This window comes from Neovison vison, chromosome 5, assembly GCF_020171115.1.
Source record: "Neovison vison isolate M4711 chromosome 5, ASM_NN_V1, whole genome shotgun sequence".
Taxonomy (NCBI): Eukaryota; Metazoa; Chordata; class Mammalia; order Carnivora; family Mustelidae; genus Neogale; species Neogale vison.
The window spans coordinates 120,669,507-120,687,945 of NC_058095.1; positions in this window are offsets into that span (position 1 = coordinate 120,669,507).

The following is an 18,439-nucleotide window of genomic DNA, read 5'->3' on the forward strand; positions in this document are numbered from 1 at the left end:
AAAGCTGGACTTTACTTCAATTTCCAGGAGATAATTCTAGATTTATTCTCCATAAATATATTTTACAGATTGTATACTTCATGTGCCCTTAGACTGGAAATGTCAAAAATGTTACTGTGTAAGTCTCCCTTCCACTCTTATTTCACTGTCTAGAATTTAATTTAAAGATTAGATATTATTACTTACTTCCATTACTTTAAAATGTGTATTTCTATTATTCCCATCACAGAGCAGCTTAGGTGCTTTTAAATCAAAAGTCTTCATTGGCTCTCCCTTTCTGGGTCAAATCCATACCATTAAGAATAAAGGATGAATAGGATAGCAAAGGTAATTCTTTTTGTTTGATGTTCCCATTCAATATTGAGTACATTTCTTTGTTTAACTTTCTTTTCTTTTACATTTCTTAGGAAAATTGGAAAACGGAATCTTTATAGTCAACATTAAGCCAGATTGCATAATCTGAAAATATTTGAAATGTTGAGGCAACGGATAAGTTCTATCTTTTTTCTTACTAATATTTGGATATTTGCTCTTCTATCCTTCTGTTATGGGAGTCCCAAACCAGTACTTTGTGGGCTATGTCCACCAAAAGATGTGTCTGATTTGCCTGATAAATATTTTAAAATTTGTATATGAATTCTCACACAGTCTGCCAATATCCACTTTGCCACACTTTCCAAGAATATCTATTGTCACATTCTTGTTACACTTCACATGTTGATATGCTCTTCTAGTTCCATGGGTATTTGGATTTATGATTCCTAAGTTGAGAATAAAGTTGGACCCAAGAGGGAGGCGAGATATGGAGGAACATGAGCTTTTGATAATAGCTCCAAGTATCCTAACACTAGGTTTGTTTGAAATGCAAGAAGAAAATGCAAAGTTTGATTAAGGCTCCCTCTCCCATACCTTCTTCATATGGATGAATAAATAGGTGACCTAAAGGAAGGAAGCTATTCTGTTTTCTTGATTATTCCCAAGAGAGCCTTCTGCTGTATTGGGTATGAGTAAATCTGCATACTTAAAATTCTCTCCTTTAGTAGACATTGCAGTGATAGGCACATTCTCTCAAATATGAGGCTGTTGCTGTTCAGTGCTCAACCTGGCTCAAGGATCAGGAAAATAATATTTATAGATAACTCTTAAATCAAATTGCATGGATTCTCAGACTGTGTTTTATGGTGCGGTAAGGTAATGTCTGAGTAAAATGGGTAGTGGAATTACAAAAATTTGTCCTTTTCCTCAATTTTGGTAGGATCCTACTTACATAGAAAGTGTCACTGACAATTGCAATTTCTTTGAGGAGATCAAGGACCGGAAATGTGTTGAACCTAGCCTGATTGTGATTATTTCTTGACTTGCTCTGTTTAGCCATCTCACTTGAGTTCTATAGCAGGATCTTAAAATATCTTTATGTTCTGGAAGAGGACAGGGCTGTGTGCAGTACAGGATTAACTTTGCCCAGATTGAGGTTTGGTGTTTGCCATCGGCTCTCAGGAAGTAATCTCTGAACCCTTGGGATGTCGTCTCTGATAAGAATGTCTTTGTTCATCAGGGGGATTTGAGCCACACTAGGTAGGCTATGCTAACTAACAAAGTGATTTATGGTGGAGAGCCTCATAAGGTTAGCTGCACGGATGGTCAACCATGTCTTTCTGACCAAGCTCCAATAAAATTTTGGCCACCCAGGATCAAGTAAGCTTTCGTGGTTGGCAATACTTCATGTGTTGTTGAGAGAAACGGGTGCTGTCCTCCATAACCACTGGGAGAAAACCAAAGCGCCATGCCTTGTCTTTCCTCTGTTAATTTTACTTGCATCTTTTCACTGAAACAAACCCTAAGTATAACAGCTTTTCTGAGTTCTGGGAGTCCATCTAGTGAATTATTGAGCTTGAAGATGATCTTGGGAACGTAGAACTTGCATTCGGTGTCAGAAGTGAGGGTGGTCCTAGGGACTCCTGAAACTGTGGGTGGAGATGGATAGAGGGACGGGGGGAGAATGTGAAGTCTCCAGAATGTCTACAGTGACTTTCTGAGGGTTTTATCCCCACAAAATGGTACTGTTGTCAGAAGGCAAGTCTCCTCAGACTTTCAGTCCTTATCCAGCTCACAGAAAGGGATCTGGGGATCCACCAAAGTAGCTCAAGTTTGTAAGCAACAACATATAGATTCTTCTCCATCTCTCTAACCTGGGGTCCACCAAGAGAAAGAGAGGAAAGCCAGCCAACCTATCTTCCCTTCCTACTCAGCATCTTATTCAGTAAATTTTTCTAAACCTGCTTCTCAATATCATCTCATTAAGGAAAAAGATAATTGCAATATTAACATTTTGCTTCCCAACACTAGTGAAGTCACCAGCATTTAACCTCCCACTTAAAAGAAATGGGTAACAACATATCTGACACCTATTATTCAAATGCAAATCTCATAGTGATGCTGAAAACTCAGTTTCTTTTCATTTCTGACTACAAAGAACAGATGGCATTTCCCTGAATGGATCTGAAATTGCTTGTGGGATTGGAGGAAAAAATACAGGTATGTGTCTAGATCTACCTTAGAAAATAACAAATTATATTTGGAAAATATACATCTAGACTAATTCCACTTGTGATACTAATAACATGCTGCCAAACACAGGGGAAGCTTTTTCAGTACCTAACACTTCTCTTTTTAGTATAAAGCTACAAGCCCTAGAGCAGGAATAGAGGGTGCCCAATGGCATACACCCAGGGTTTCTTCTTTCCTGGTACATGGTCGGTATAATAATCACACAGCACAAGTGGGGGACACAGGAGGGACATCAGGGTGGCTACTTATTCCTAGTCCAACTATTTAGTGAGGGATTGCCAAGTACCCGTCACCATGCTGAGCACACACATTATCTCCTTTAATCTTCCAACAGCCCTGGAGGGAGAAAGTGTCGTTCTTCCCATTTTTTGAGATGAGGAATACAAAGTGTAGAGGGGCTCATGGGCCTGCCCAAGATCACAAGGCTAGCAACAGCCAAATCTGCCTTCCAAACCAGCTCGGTCCACCTAAAAACATTTTTTTAATCGCTACACATTCGACATTCTGGTTAATCACAGCCTCTGATTAGAGCAATTTATCCTATATATCATTAATGGATTGCTAATTCTCAAAGAATTAAAGTCGAGTAAAATACCCCGAAGACTAAAAGTATTAAAATTATACAGAATATAATCAGATTTTTCTTGGACGTTTCAGATGATACTTTAAGCCCTTGTAATGTCTCAGGTGCATCGTCCTGCAGAAGACTGATTGTGCTAATGAAGTGTGGGTCAAAGGCATAATAGATAAATCAGCTTCCACTTACACATAATCGCTATCCTAATTCTCATAAATACTTTTGCGGAGTTCATGATGTAGTGATCTACTAACTTTTTTTTCTATTCAAGTTAACAAATCTTTATCTAGTGCTTTCTTTGTGCCAAGCCCTGTGGTAAGCTCTGGGCAGCAGTAATAAGTGTGATATAATGCCCGTCCTTAAGGAGGACACATTCTGACTTTGGAACACTACGTTATCCGCCTTGCAATAGAATTACCTTGTCAATATTTAATTGGCTGTAAGTGGAATATTAATAGCAGCAAATCTACATTTTAAAAAGTTACCACTGGTACGTCCACTGATGTTGTAAAGGTGGCTAAATACTACTTTTCTCTTCTCCTCTTCTTTATGCTATCTTTTTGAATGAGCTATAACTACCTCCGTTGTCCCCCAAGCTTTTTTGGATACTCCCCCCCCCACACCCCCACCCCTAACACACATATCCCTTATAAACTAATCATTTGGTGTGTTGTTCGTGGCATTACCTGGCATCTATCACTGGTGCATATTCACAGGAATTTTACAAAAATCTCTCATGACTCTTGGGAGGGAAGGGAAGCAGGGAACAAAGGCAGAAGGAAGGGAGGAAAGGAGCATAACCTTCCCTTTGGCAGATGTCTGGGAAAAGGAGACTCTTTATGAGATCACTGCATCAAAGGGAAGAAAGAAGTTTCCAGGCTGCCAGTCACAAAGCCACCAAAAACTCACTTTTAATGAAAAAAGAAACTGTTAACTCCTGCGCTGTTGTAAAATACTTACCAAAGACACCTTCCCTGCTAAGTGCCATTCATTTCAGGAGTGAAATGCTGTAACAGAGAAAAATGCCCAGGGCAACTGGGAACCAGAGAAGGAGGGAAGTGTGTGGTTCAACTGTCCCTGTAGGGGAGGGAAAGCAAAGCGTCTCTTTCCTTGACAGCTACCCCACTTAACTAGTGTGCAGTCAGCCCTATTGGCACCAGTGAAAATTCAGCCTTCCAGCAGATTCCCTGCCATCTGCCTTATGACTACCAGTCCACCGTCAACACACCTTGAATGCTTAAAATCTGCAACGCTCCCAAGGGCTGCCTTTTTGGGGCAATTAGAGGATCCATGGAAAGAAAACCTTTACTTTGCCACTTGGCATCGGTTTCCAAATTTAGTTGAAATTCTGGAAGAGAACGTTCAGATTTACATTATTCCCTGATTTTTTTTTTTTTTTTCCCTTCACCTTGGTGTTTTTTCAGTACCCGTAGCCAGCAGCCATGGAAGCTGAGGGAGTGACAAATGGCCATTGGGAAGACTTGAGTCTCCAGAAAATCGGCAGAGATGTTATTCAACTGACAAGGCAAAAAAAAAAAAAAAAAAAGGAGAAATGAAAACAGAAACAAAATAAGCTCAGTTTTTGGCCCCAGGGTTCTACCAGGTATCTGCCAATTTATTCACCCTGAAATCTGAAGAGATTCCAGATGGAAACATTTTCATTTTTTTTTATTATCTCTTTACTTTATTGGGATTTTAGTGGTTACTATTTGAGAGTTTCCTTCTACAGGGTTAAGAAAGAAGCTAAGACAATTGCTCAAAATCTATAGAAATGAACTGGGAAATTTTTAGCACTTACTCACTTAGATCACTGGAGTATATGTCTCAGTAAAGCCAAGATCTGTACTTCCAAAATGTATCCATCTTCCTCAAGGATAAAAGGCACAGACATGTTGGGTTTTTTTTTGTTGGTTTTGTTTGTTTGTTTGTTTGTACACTTTTTTTTTTCCCCATGGGATTGAGTATAACCAAAAAATGTCTTCCTACACCATTTAGGTCCGTAAGGACCTATTTAGCAAGAGGCTTTCATTAAAGTTAAATTGTCCCTCCTCGCCTTCCCCTAGGGGATTCACTTAAAAACAAGTCCTGGAAACCAGCTCCAGCTATCAAAGCCCAGATATGAGGGTGGGTCAAAACAGGTGGAGACATCTGATCAGTGGGGGGATGCATACTGTCTCCATGGTTATCAAGGAGTATGGGCCCCACCCTTTGGGAGCCTTTTGGGCACCAATCCCAACCAAGGTGATAGGCTGGGTCAAATGTCTACTAGGGTAAATTGTAATTCAGTTGGTCACCTAGCGTCACTGTGGAGTTTCCTGTGTGTGTTTCAATCTCATTGGCCACCTGTGCATGGCCAGGCCCGACCGCATGGCCTTTGCCCTTAAAAACTAGTCTGTGAAACAGAGAAGGGTCGCCTTCTCGTAAGAGGTGCGTCCCGGAACATTCGATTAGATTCTTGATGCTTGGCGCGAAATAAAGCTTTGCTTGACCTTCACTTTATATCAGTCTCCCTCCTTTAATCACGGACCCATTATTGGGGCATAACAAGGTCCTCACAGTGATCAAAGTTAAATGACTTACGCACTAGGCCAGTTGAGGACCTGCAAAATTAGATAGTTATTTGGTAGCTTTACAGTGTGAAAAGTCTGGTGGTATAGAGGCTACAAATAGTTTTTTGATGTCATCTGAGCATCATCCTTCCCATAGTTTTCTTTTTCCTTAGGACTCTCTGGTAATTTTTATCTACTTCCCCTTCTTTAGCAAAAGCATTTACCAAGCTGAAACAAAAGTTTCCTAGTTAAAACAGAAAGTGACCTAGTTTCAACCAAAAATTACTCACATCGTACTGCACGTATGTTCCAAGGACAGTTGGCTAATTTCCTAGAGACATTTAAAATGCAACATGTTATCCTATAGCATCTTAATTTCAATCACTGGATTTCAATCACTTCCATTCAGAATGAAACTTAGATTGACTTTTCAATCGATACTCATCTTCCATTCTTTTTTAGATTTTTTGGAGACAAGAATTATTTCTCTACATTGAAAATAGGAGTCTTACTTGCCTTAAGAATGTCTACCCTGTCAGAATCTGGATCAAAAGACTTAAAAAAAAAATTTTTTTTTTTAACTGAAAAATGAGTGCATGACCCCAAATGTATGGCTTGCACTTATCAGCTTTCAATTCAGAGTGCTGGAACTGCAAACAACATTTTGTCGGCCTCAAGTTCCCCATTGCATTTGTTGGGATGCTCTCATTAGCAGTTCCCAGAAGCTGGAAGTGAGTTCTACAGAAGGGACTGATGCATTGAACTCAATAGGTTTCTTCAGGGTAAAATTTTATACCAGGGCTCCAATTAGAACCTAAGGCTGATTACTTGCATTTAGAGGCCTCCTGTCTAAATCCTAGCTCTCTTCATCACTGGATCGATGTTTCTCCACTAGATGATTGATTGTGAGAGCATTTCAGAGGTTCCTCCTTAGAGGTCTTCTTTCTATTGTTTTTGAGGAAACTCTGATGGCTTTGCTTTAGTAAACCAAGAAAATGACTATGACTTTGAGCTCTGGAGCTACCCGGCCTCTTTTTACAACCCAACAGCACCTTTTACCAGTAGTGTCACCTTGAGCGAGTTGCTAATCCCCTCAAAATCTTCCTTTCCTTATACATTAAATGTAAATACTTAACAATGTTGGTTTTTAAGGAGTTGCTTTGATCATGAACTAATCTGTATAAAACATGACAACACTGTAGTAAGCTCTAAAAATATGAGATATTATAAGCTATTATTACTCATATTATATATTATTAGTTTTTTCTGCTTCACTGGAGTCTCATCTGGGTACAACACAAATTACAGCATAATCTAACATGATTTTGAATATTTCCCTAAAGTAGTATGTACTCTCTCAGGTGCAGAATCTTGAAAAGACAAAACATCTTCAACAAACTGTCCCTGTCCCATTGATATCTTTTCTGTGCATCACTTACTGCATGCAGACACCTGCAACTTTCTGTAAGGACTTTTCATCTGTCAGTGGGAGCACCCTCAAGCCTATGGTGGGGGTCAACCAGAAGTCTGGAGAGTTAATGTCTCTCAGAATCCTTAACCAATGACAAACAAGGAGTTGAAAGGTAAATATCACTGCTTCTTTGGCCATCAATCAGGATAAATTAGATGTGTTCTCACTGTTTTCCAGAGGTCCCTTGAGAAGCTGAGCTAGATATCCTCAGATAAGTGGCACAGAACACACCTTTTATTGTCTTAATTCCCTTTCCTGATTTACATCTCCACTCTCCCAGTATTTCCTTGGATGACCCCCCCAAAAATATTATGTAGACTTGAGTCCTGTCTTAGAGGCAGCTTCTGGGGAATCCAAGCCAAGACACCTTTAGATAAATCCATTATAGCCATGTTTTACTCAATTAATATGGAAACAAATTGTTCCTTTTTGGCTGAGGACCTGTTAATATATTGACTTGATTTAGAGATTGCATACCATGTAAATGTGTACATATGTCTGTGTGTATCTGTTCTTAGAGTTGAAATTGTAGTGGAGCTCAACAGTGTCACTCTGCCTTCCCATTCCAAATTCCAGAAGTTTCTCCATTCCTCTGAAAGTTTCACCTAGGATATGGGTCTTAGATCTTCTTCTTCTATTCCTGTCTTGAAAATTTCACCTCAAATCAGTATCTGGGGCCAGCCTGGGCAGGTAGTTTTGCATGAAGAAGGAGGGAAGCCACAGAAACAGCACTTGGGAAGTTAGAACATAAGTAGCGTAAGAACAGTTGAGGTTCAAAAAAGGAAACAGAGGTCATCATAAAGGGGTCCCACTGGTCAAATCTGAGATTATTTAAGCATCAAAAAAACTTAATATAGTAACAAATTATAAACATTGAACAAAATATAAATCTGTAGGTTTATACCAATATTAACTAATTAATTAAATTTGATGAAAAACAGGATATTTATAAATCTTGAAGTACCTCCCACACAAAACACTTAATTACAAAGAGAAAAAGAGTAACACTATTGTGGAAAACCTTGGCAGACACTGCCTTATTCAAGTGATCAAACTCAATATCTTTAATAATAGAACAAATGAAAACTGTGCACAACGACAAGAATATGCAGTAAGAAACCACCACTGTGATATTCCTGCTGTAGATGATAACTGGAAAAAAATCATGAAGAAATATTTACAAAACATAGAATTGAAAGACATTTCACAAAATAACTGACATTCAAAAATATTAAAAAAAAATAAAAGTTGAGCAAGAACTGATGAAATTTTCTAGATTGAAGGGGACTAAAAGATAACAGCAAAAGACAACACATAATTCCTCCTGGACTTTTCCTTAAATGGATGTAATGGGTTTTTAGGGATCAGATGGTGGCAATGTTAATATCCTGATTTTGATGGATACAATTTGCTTAAATGGTATATAGGAAATACACACAAAAATATGGCAGTCACTTACTCTCAAATGTCGCAAGGGGAGAAAAATGTATATTTGCACTATTAACATTTTTCTGTAACTATAATTGCTTTTCTACTTTAGTACTCAGAGAAAATACCTACAGCTACTGATACTTAGAGACTACTCCCCCAAAATCAGTAAATCACCCAAAGACCCCAGTCAACAAGCTCTATCAACAAAACACAGGTTTCATTAGATTTTCAGTGACTCACACTAGAGTATGAATGATCAACCAAATATCATCAAACTTTTGAGGAAGACTTACAACATGCTAAAACCACAAAGTAAAGCACAAAATAACCCAGAAGAAAAAGCATACAGAGGAGAAAGAAAGCATTGCTTTTGTTTTGTTTTGAGTAATTTTATAGAGGATTCAAAGGGTTGTCACAAAGTCCCCATATGCAATAGCTCCTGTTTCTTGAGTGAGATTTTCCATTTTCAAGAAAAATTTTGATTCTCCCCATGTTCTTCTAGACACACTCTCTGATGTTGAGAGCAAAAAATTTACTAAAGCAATACCCAATAGCTATTTTAAAGAGATTTGATAGAGCTAAAAATCATAAATCAAACCCCAAATAGTAGTTTACTATCTATGCTTTAGAATCAGAAAGACTTTGGTTTGAATCATGATCTACCAATCATATTTGATGTCTCTTCTGATTCATCTTTCCTCATCTGCAAAATGGAGATAATAATATCTATCCTCACTCCATGGATATGAAAAGTAAGTGAGATAATATTCATACCTTTCCCTCGCACATAAAAGGTGCTTATGAAATGGTGCTCTTGACAGTATTATGATTATTCACCATTAGCTTCTCCAAATTTCAAAATGTAAATGTCTTTGCTCTGGAAGAGGCCCTGAGCTCATCGCTTGTCTCAATCATGTTCTGTCAAAGAATGCCCATGCAAGTGTCCTCTGATCACTCTGCTCTATTTATGATACCCAGCACACAGGCTAGTACCTATGCCAAGCTTCCTAGTTATTAGTCTCTTATACCTGGATGCCACCAACCATTTCCCCTTGCTTCTAACCTCTCTGCAGGATCACCTGTAAAAACCTTATACCCAGCCTTATAACTTAGGTGAGAATATCACTGAAACCAAAGGTAGTAAAGATAAGTGACAGAACAATACATATCATGTTATCCCTTCTTCTCCCTCTCTTCCATATCTCCCATCTCCAGGTCAGTCCACAGAGGAAGCACTTCCTTCCTCAGGAATATACAGTGACTCCCTATTGCCCACCAGACACCAGATCTAAACTCCTAACTCAGACTCTGGGTTTCATTAGACTTCAGCCAACTAGACTGACTACATTTTATAGCCTTGAATTCACTTTTCTGTTTTGTAGATATGATCATTATTTTTAAAAAGAACTGGTAAAAGACTATAGGAATAGACCTATTAGGGGGAAGGGATGCTTGGACAGCTGGCCCATGGTTCAGCCAATCTCACAGCAAACATTCTGGAAAGTGCTATACTGGAAAGAGAGAAGGCAAGGAGCCAGAGTCTCCACAGACATAGTGGAGGCCAAGAGGGAATCTCTCCAAAAATGGAGCAAGCATCATGGAACAGCTTGAAGTGATCCTCACCCCAGTTATATATGGTCAGGAGCCATCAGATATTCTCCGGAGGATTTGAGGGGCAGGAAATAATCATTCTGACTATGAGGGTTATTGTACTTCTAGAGAGAAGGCCATCTATATACAGTAAGTTGTAATCCTTTACCTGTATTTAAATAATTTGAAAATCACTTGAATATTTTTCTTGTCTCAGTGGGTACTTCGAGCAACCACACAGATTCGTTTCCACAGAAAGACTTTTTAAAAATTTCTTATTAAATAAATCTATGGTAGTTTTCTTCCGTAATCAAACAATTAAAATTTTCAGTTGATTGCATGATCACTCTTCAAGTTTCATTACATTATATGTTACCTATGTATTATCTGTGCCTAATTTATAAATTTAAAAAGGTGGCTCACGCTATTACCATATGTTTTTATCTTATTTTATTGAAAATTTTATTTATTTGTTTGTCAGAGAGAAAGGGAGGGCAGGAGAGAGCACAGGCAGGGGGAGTGACAGGCAGAAGGAAAAGGAGGCTCCCCACTGAGCAAGAATCCTGATGTGGGACTCAATTCCAGGACCCTGAGATCAAGACCTGAGCCAAAGGCAGACATTCAACGGATTGAGCATCCAGGTGTCCCTCTATAGGATTTTCAATAGTTAGATGAAAGTACAAAATTCAGTCAAATGTCTGCATGTTGGTTTACATGAAATCAAACACCTAGATATTTAAAAATACCTGGGGGCTCCTGGGTGGCACAGCTGGTTAAGCAACCAACTTGATTTGTGCTCCAGTCATGATCTTGGGGTCCTGGGATTGAGCCTTGCATCTGGCTCTGCACTTAGTAGAGAGTCTGTTTGTTCCTCTCCCTCTGCTCCACCCCTGACTCATGCTCTTTCTCTCTCAAATAAATAAATAAACCTTAAAAAAAATAAAATAAAAATAGTTGAAGCTCAGATATATCTTATAGCTCAGACTATGAAAGAAAGAAAATTAGGATATGCAAAGCATATTTATATATTTTTAGTATTCCTACTAGATTTTTACTTGGCCAGTCATGATTTTGCTTTAAAGTTAAATAATATGTTTGGGTTATTTTTCTTATAAGTTGACTTGATACTAAATTATCCTTATTTTTGGCATACCTCTCATGCCTTTTTAAATATATTAACTGTCATTCTTTCATTAACTTTTTTCACTCTTTATTTCTGAAGGATTTATGTCTTTAACTTAGCTTGATTTCTTACTTAATGTTACAAACTTCCCTGATTTCAGGAATCTATAAAAAATACTGAGTGCCAAATGAGAGATATAATCAAAAAACAGTTTCTATTACCTGATTTCAGAAAAATATGAAGATTTGATGAACAAGATGGGGATACGCTACTGTCTATTTCAATCACCAGTGGCATACATTCCGAGCCTCACATGTGGCACATTACAAGATATTTTAAAATTCTTACTTCTTTCCATGAAACAACATGTGTTTACTATGCATATTTCCCTGAAACAAATAGTTATTCATACTTGAATATGAAGAGCATACATCTCTTGATGAATCATCTGGAGGTGGCAAATGTAAATAGCAATGTATTTATGTTTGTGTAAATGTCCTTTAACCCACGCTGCTGGCCAAACTTCATGTTCAGCTTCATTTTATAGGCTGCTTTACAAAAAATAACTCTGCCTTAAAAATAAATAAATATATATATGGCAATCAATAGCCATATTTCTATTTCTATCTCCTTGGAATTCATCATACCCCTTGGAACTCATACCCCATAGAATTGAATTTAAATACATTCTCTAATGACTAAAATGCAACTCATTCCAGGAGTCCGTTGGAACTTGCCTCCCCTAAACCTGCCTAGATGCACTTAGAATAAATCCAAACTCTTTTACTCTGACTGACAAGGCCCTGCCTGCTCTGTCCATGTACCCACTCTCATAAATTATCTCTGCTTTATTTAACATCTTATAGTTATAGCAGTCTATATGTTACAAGACTGGCATGGCTAATTTTCCCCCTGAGAACCCTTGCATTTGCTGTTCCCCCTTTGGGAAAGTTGTTTCCCCCAAATCTTTAGATGGCTAGCTGTTTCTCATCATTCGTGTTTGACTTCAAAGGACACATCCTTGGAGAGGTCTTCTCTAAACATCCTGTGCCATTGTGCTGGATCAGAACCTGATCTGTATCTGACATCATTTATTTGCTTGTTGCTGTCAGCCTTAGGATCAGTCCCTGGATAGCCTCATTCTCCCCACCGTGGGAAGCTTTCTCCTTCATCTTGATCATCTAAGTCTTGTCCCTAGATTCTCTCCAGGTTTCTGGTCTGTTCCCTCAACTCTCTACTGGGACTGGAACTAGACATGGCATTCTATATCCTCATGCCTTGTCTCCACAGAGGGGTCTTCCTGAAAATTCTTTCTTGCTGTCATAGCTAAACTCACTAGGTCAGAATCTTTGGCTCATATCTAGCAATTTTGATTGAACACTGACCTCCTTAAAAAACATGAAAATTATTCTTTTACTTATCTAACATTCCTTGAGATTATAAATTCTCTTGATTCCTCAGTATCCCTTGATATTTTCAAGAAAACCATTCCTGAAACAAAAGAGTTTCCATTAATCTTGTCAAGATACAAAATTATGATTCATATAGTTAAATTCAGGCGACACGTGGCACAGTGAGGTGCTGGTTGCATGAACTTGGGTTCAAATCCCGACTGTGCCATTGTCTAGTCATGTGAACCTAGAGATGTTTGTCAAGCTCTCTGAGCCTTACCCTCCTACATATAAAATGGGGACAATGAAAATATCATCCTGAGAAGATTCTAATGAAAATTCAGTAAGATAATGTAAGGTATTTCTATTTGTGCCAGACACGCTCATACATTCTTTGGGAAGGTGCAGAAGAATGCCACCCTATGGAGAGACATTTGCAGCACACAAGCATTTACCTTTTGGCTCAGCATCACACCTATAAGGGCACCTCCATAAGTATAATACAACAGATGTGCAGGTTACTTGTCAAAGTTTTATTTGTTATAGCAAAATATTGGGAAAAAATCAAAATGGGTAATCCCAGAATACTCATTGATACAGTGAAGTACTGTGCAGTTATGAAAAGAATTAGTAGTACTTCTATGAATTACTATGGAGGGATTTTTATAATATAGTAAATGAAAAAAGTAAATGCAAAATAATTTTGTAATGTATCTTTACAACCTTCATCATAAGAAATAAAATCAGAGGGACGCCTGGGTGACTCAGTGGGTTAAAACCTCTGCCTTTGGCTCAGGTCATGATCCCGGGTCCTGGGATCAAGCTCCACATAGGGCTCTCTGCTGGGTGGGGAGCCTGCTTCCCTTCCTCTCTCTGCCTGCCTCTCTGCCTACCTATGATCTTTGTCTGTCAAATAAATAAATAAAATCTTAAAAAAATAAATATAAATCAAAATTAATAAATATAAATCAAAATATAAATAAAAAAATAAAAGTCAGAAATATAGATCTATATACACATATATAAACACATAGATATACATATAAACATACATATGCATATATATGTAACTTATTTACTTATTTTTGCAAAATGAAATATAGCAAGGATAAACCAGAAACTAATGAAAATAGCTACTCAGAAGAAGTGGATGGGAATTGGGAGAAAGACAGAAATAGGAAGAAGACTTCTCTTGGTGGGTATTTTTAATGCTTAATTTTATTTTAAATTTTTGCCTTTTGAGCCATGTAAATGTTTTACATACCCAAAAATTAAATTTAAATTTAAAAAGATAAACCAAAGGCAAAACCTAAAATTGAATACAGACAAAAAAATGAACCTAATCACATAGCAACTTGATGATATAACCACAGAGAAATAGTAGGCTTTGAACACAGTAGTCTGACAACACACTTGGTAAGAACTTACCAGACAATTCTAAAATAGGTATTTCTATAGAGCATTTGCCCAGGAATTTTCAAAAATATTAATGTTGCAATTGACAGATTAGGTGGGGGTGCTGGGGGTGAGGCTGTTCTGAACATACAGAGACCAAAGAGATGGGATAACTGAATATAATGTGTGCTCCTTCTTTGGATCTTGAATTCAACAGAAGAATAACTATAAAGGACATTATTGGGACAACTGGAGGAAATTTGCATGTGGACTGTATATTACAACATATTATATCAGTGTTAAGTTCCTTGGTTATGATCATGATAGGGTGTCTTTGTTCTTTGACAGAGAGAAATCACAAGCAGGCAGAGAAACAAGCAGAGAGAGAGAGAGGAGGAAGCAGGCTCCCTGCCGAGCAGAGAGCCCGATGCGGGACTCGATCCCAGGACCCTGAGATCATGACCTGAGCTAAAGGCAGAGGCTTAACCCACTGAGCCACCCAGGCGCCCCTGTCTTTGTTCTTTGAAGACACACATTGAAGTATTTAGAGATGAACTATCAGGATTCTGCTTGAAACTTACTTTCATACTCTAAGCAAAAAAAGAGTGAGAGAGAAAGCAAATGTGCAAAATGTTCATATTAGTCTTTCAACTATTCTGTAGGTTTAAAATTTTTTCAAAGTAAAAAGGTTGAGAGGTAACCTCCAAAATAAACAAACTAAAAAAAAATCTGTGCTTGTTAGCTATTACTATCTCTGATTCTCCCAGTCTGGGAGTCTGTGAGAAGGAAACCTGGAATAAATACATATGGCTGATAAATAAAAAAGAAATCCTGTCCTGGGATCTATTTTCAGCCTACTGAAGCATGTCAGTTGGTACTTTACTTATTCATTTCCCATAGGATTTGCCTAAACAAATAAAATTGCCTCCAACTTTAAAAAAGGAAGTGAGACTGTCTCCAAGCTTCCCTGGAAAGAAGCAGTTAAATCTTATCCTTATTTTACCTCCTTCTTACTTAGTGATGTGCCTTGGCAGAAACTCAAGGGGAGTATAGTTACAGCCAGCCTCTGGAAAAATCGCAGACAACACTGTCTCTTGCTCTCATGAATTACACTGGGGGCATGCTGCTGCTTCCAACCTGCCCTTCTCAATTGTGGTGACAAAGCACCAGGCCAAGAGGCAGACCCCTGGGTAGTCAGGTCTGTATTATTTCAGATTTTAAATACTGAAAGCGAGACAGAAAGCCTTTCTCCCAGAACAGAGAGTGGGAAGTATAATTTACAATAGATTAGGTTCACCTTATCTGGGGGGGGGGGCATTTAAAGATCTTTAGTCCCTTCCTTTTAAATTCCTGATACACAATTGACCTAACAAAACACCTTTAGACACTCCTAAATTATATACTTTGAAAAAAATCTTTTTCCCAGATATATAATATTTGCCCCCATAAAATGATGAAATATTTGCCACTGGCCTTCTAGTTTCCTTTCTTTCAAGGCTTAAAAGCCTATTTGATTTCTGTGGCCGGATTGTGTCCAGGTACAGACAGATACCTTTTGTAACTGGTTAAAAGCTACAGAAAAGCTCTATTGAAACAAAATGCTGCTCATATCCCCATCCATGCCAGGAGGAACAAATCGCACAAAAGAACCTAAAGAAAACTGTTTTATAGTTACTACTGTGTTACATTAGCTGACAAGGGAGAGATGATTACATTTATAGATTTTTTTTTCCTTTTATAGAGGCAAAATCTATATGCAGCAGAAGAATTATGTATTATCACCACTGGAATTTGAATTCAGCTAATGAGAACGAACAGCAAAGGAAGATGTCTTGGAAGACTGCTTGGTCTTGGCCCCGTACATGGGCCATAAGATTAGGCTGCCTCTTTCTTCCCTTTGGGGCTGCAGCCCCGATCTGCAAATGTATTTCAAGATTCCATTTGTGCATCCATAAAAATATTAAAACATGCATCTCTTTAAAACATGCATCCTAAGTTAATTATGAAGTTGGAAGCTATTAATACCAAGCCATCATTATAAAATATTATCTTGTATTTGCATAGTGTTATGTACCCCTGTGATTTGGAGCACAGTCACAGACATAATCTCACTTAATCCTGGGAACTCGGTGCGGGAGATTGCATGATTTGTCTTTCCACTATGTGGTTAAAGCAACTAAACAGACATTATCATTCATTCTCAAAGCTGAAACTTTATGTCCACCATTCATCACAAAAGAAAAACTGACTTGAGAGAGAGAAAAAGAGAGAGAGAGAGAGAGAGAGAGAGACTCAGTTTTGTTACTTACTACCTGTATGTCCCTGGACAACTGACCAAACTTCTCTGAGCCTCAGTTTCCCCAGCTGCAAAATAAAGGAAATAATACCTACCTCTTAACAGTGCTGTGATAGTTAAATAAACTTAAAGGAAATAACAGCACTCAAAAATTATGGCTATTTATTCATTCACTCTTTTAACAAACACTTTTAGCAGCAGACAGATAAGAAAAATGCAGATCTAGAAGAGGCAAGTAATACAGCTATCCTGTTAAGATACAGTGCCAGCCTTCATGAAGCTCACAGATGTGAAGGATAGTGGACATTTCAATGAACCTTTAGAATGTAGTGTGATATTAAGGAAAGCAGGCCAGGGCCACCATGTACAGCGGTGAAGGTTTTACACTGCACAACCCAGGGGACAACCTTCATGTCCCAGTGTATGTGAGTGATGACAACCCTGGAGGCGTGTAATGTACCACCCAAGAAGCCATACACAGCAATCCTGCTGGTAACAGAAAAAGGTTAATCAAAGCTTCATAGAGGTCATATTGAATCTAGGTCACTTCAGAAAAGAGAAGAAGTGCATGAGAATACATGAAACGAATATGACATTGCAAGAGTGCCCCTGCCATAGTAGATAAAGTATATATAAGACAGAAAAATGAAATTAAAAAGATAAACAGAGACTACATGGTGAATGGCCTTGCAAACCAGGCCAAAGAATTTACACTTTACTCTTAAAACAATTAAGTGCTTTAGTGCAAATATATGATTGTTGCCTTAGCATACCTTTATCATTTTCTATCATCTCCTTGTTTTCATTTGGAGATTTGCATAGCCCTAGGGGTTGTACAAACAGTATGAAACCCATGAACACTATTGATGATACAGAAACAACTGTACAAGAAGCTTTGTGACTAACAGGGAGAACAGCCCTAGAATAAAGTTGACACACTGGCGGGCACTGGGGAGACAGGAAGAAACCACACTTCTGATGACTATATTGAACCCCGGGGTTTAACTTTGCCTGAAGTCCACCTACTTTGCAATCTTTAGTTACATGAACCAATAAAATTCTATTTATTATATTAACAAGTTTGAGTTCTATCTTCTGTTACTTTCAAGAAAAGGATTTTTAACTGATACAGCTACCAATGAAAGACTCTAAGCAAAGCAGCATAACACTATATTTATTTTATTTTATTTTTTTAAAAGATTTTATTTATTTACTTGACAGACAGAGATCACAAGAAAGCAGAGAGAGAGGTAGAGACAGAGAGGGGAGGAAGCAGCCCCATGGAGCAGAGAGCCCAAAGTGGAGCTCCATCCAGGACCATGGGATCATGACCTGAGCAGAAGGCAGAGGCTTTAACCCACTAAGCCACCCAGGCATCCCTATATATAGATTTTTTATAAAAATATTACTTGTAGCAGCTGGGAAGAAGATGTACGAGGATAGGCCAGAAGTGAGTAGAATAGTGTTTCACCAGAATCCACACAATAAGGGAAGTCAAAAGAAAGAGCTGTATATTCTGACATAAAAAATATTTTAGAGGAATATTTTTAATGAGTAAAACCTCATTGCAAAATAATTTATATAAGATGATCTTTAGTTTTTTAAAAATCTTCATTACGTGCCTATGTGTCATTTCACATTTTACTGTATATATTCTGATTTTTTTTAATGAGAATTTTGAGTTGTAAAACTTAAAGAAAGAAAATTAGAGAAATGATGACCAAATGACCTATTTCTGTGGCCTTGAATGGAAAGGATGAATTTGAAAGGCACGTAAAGTCAATTTTTATAAATCATTTTTTTAAGATTTTATTTATTTATTTGACAGAAAGAGAGATGGTGAGAGAGGGAACGCAAGCAGGGGGAGTGAGGGAGGGAGAATCGGGCTTCCCGCTGAGCAGAGAGCACTATGGGAGGCTTGACCCCAGGACCCTGGGGTCATGACCTGACCCCAAGGCAGGTGTCACGGGGCTTGATGGTGGGGCTCCATGGCCGGGCTCCAGTGGGGGGTCGGTGGCAGGCTCCATCCCAAGACCCTGGAATCATGA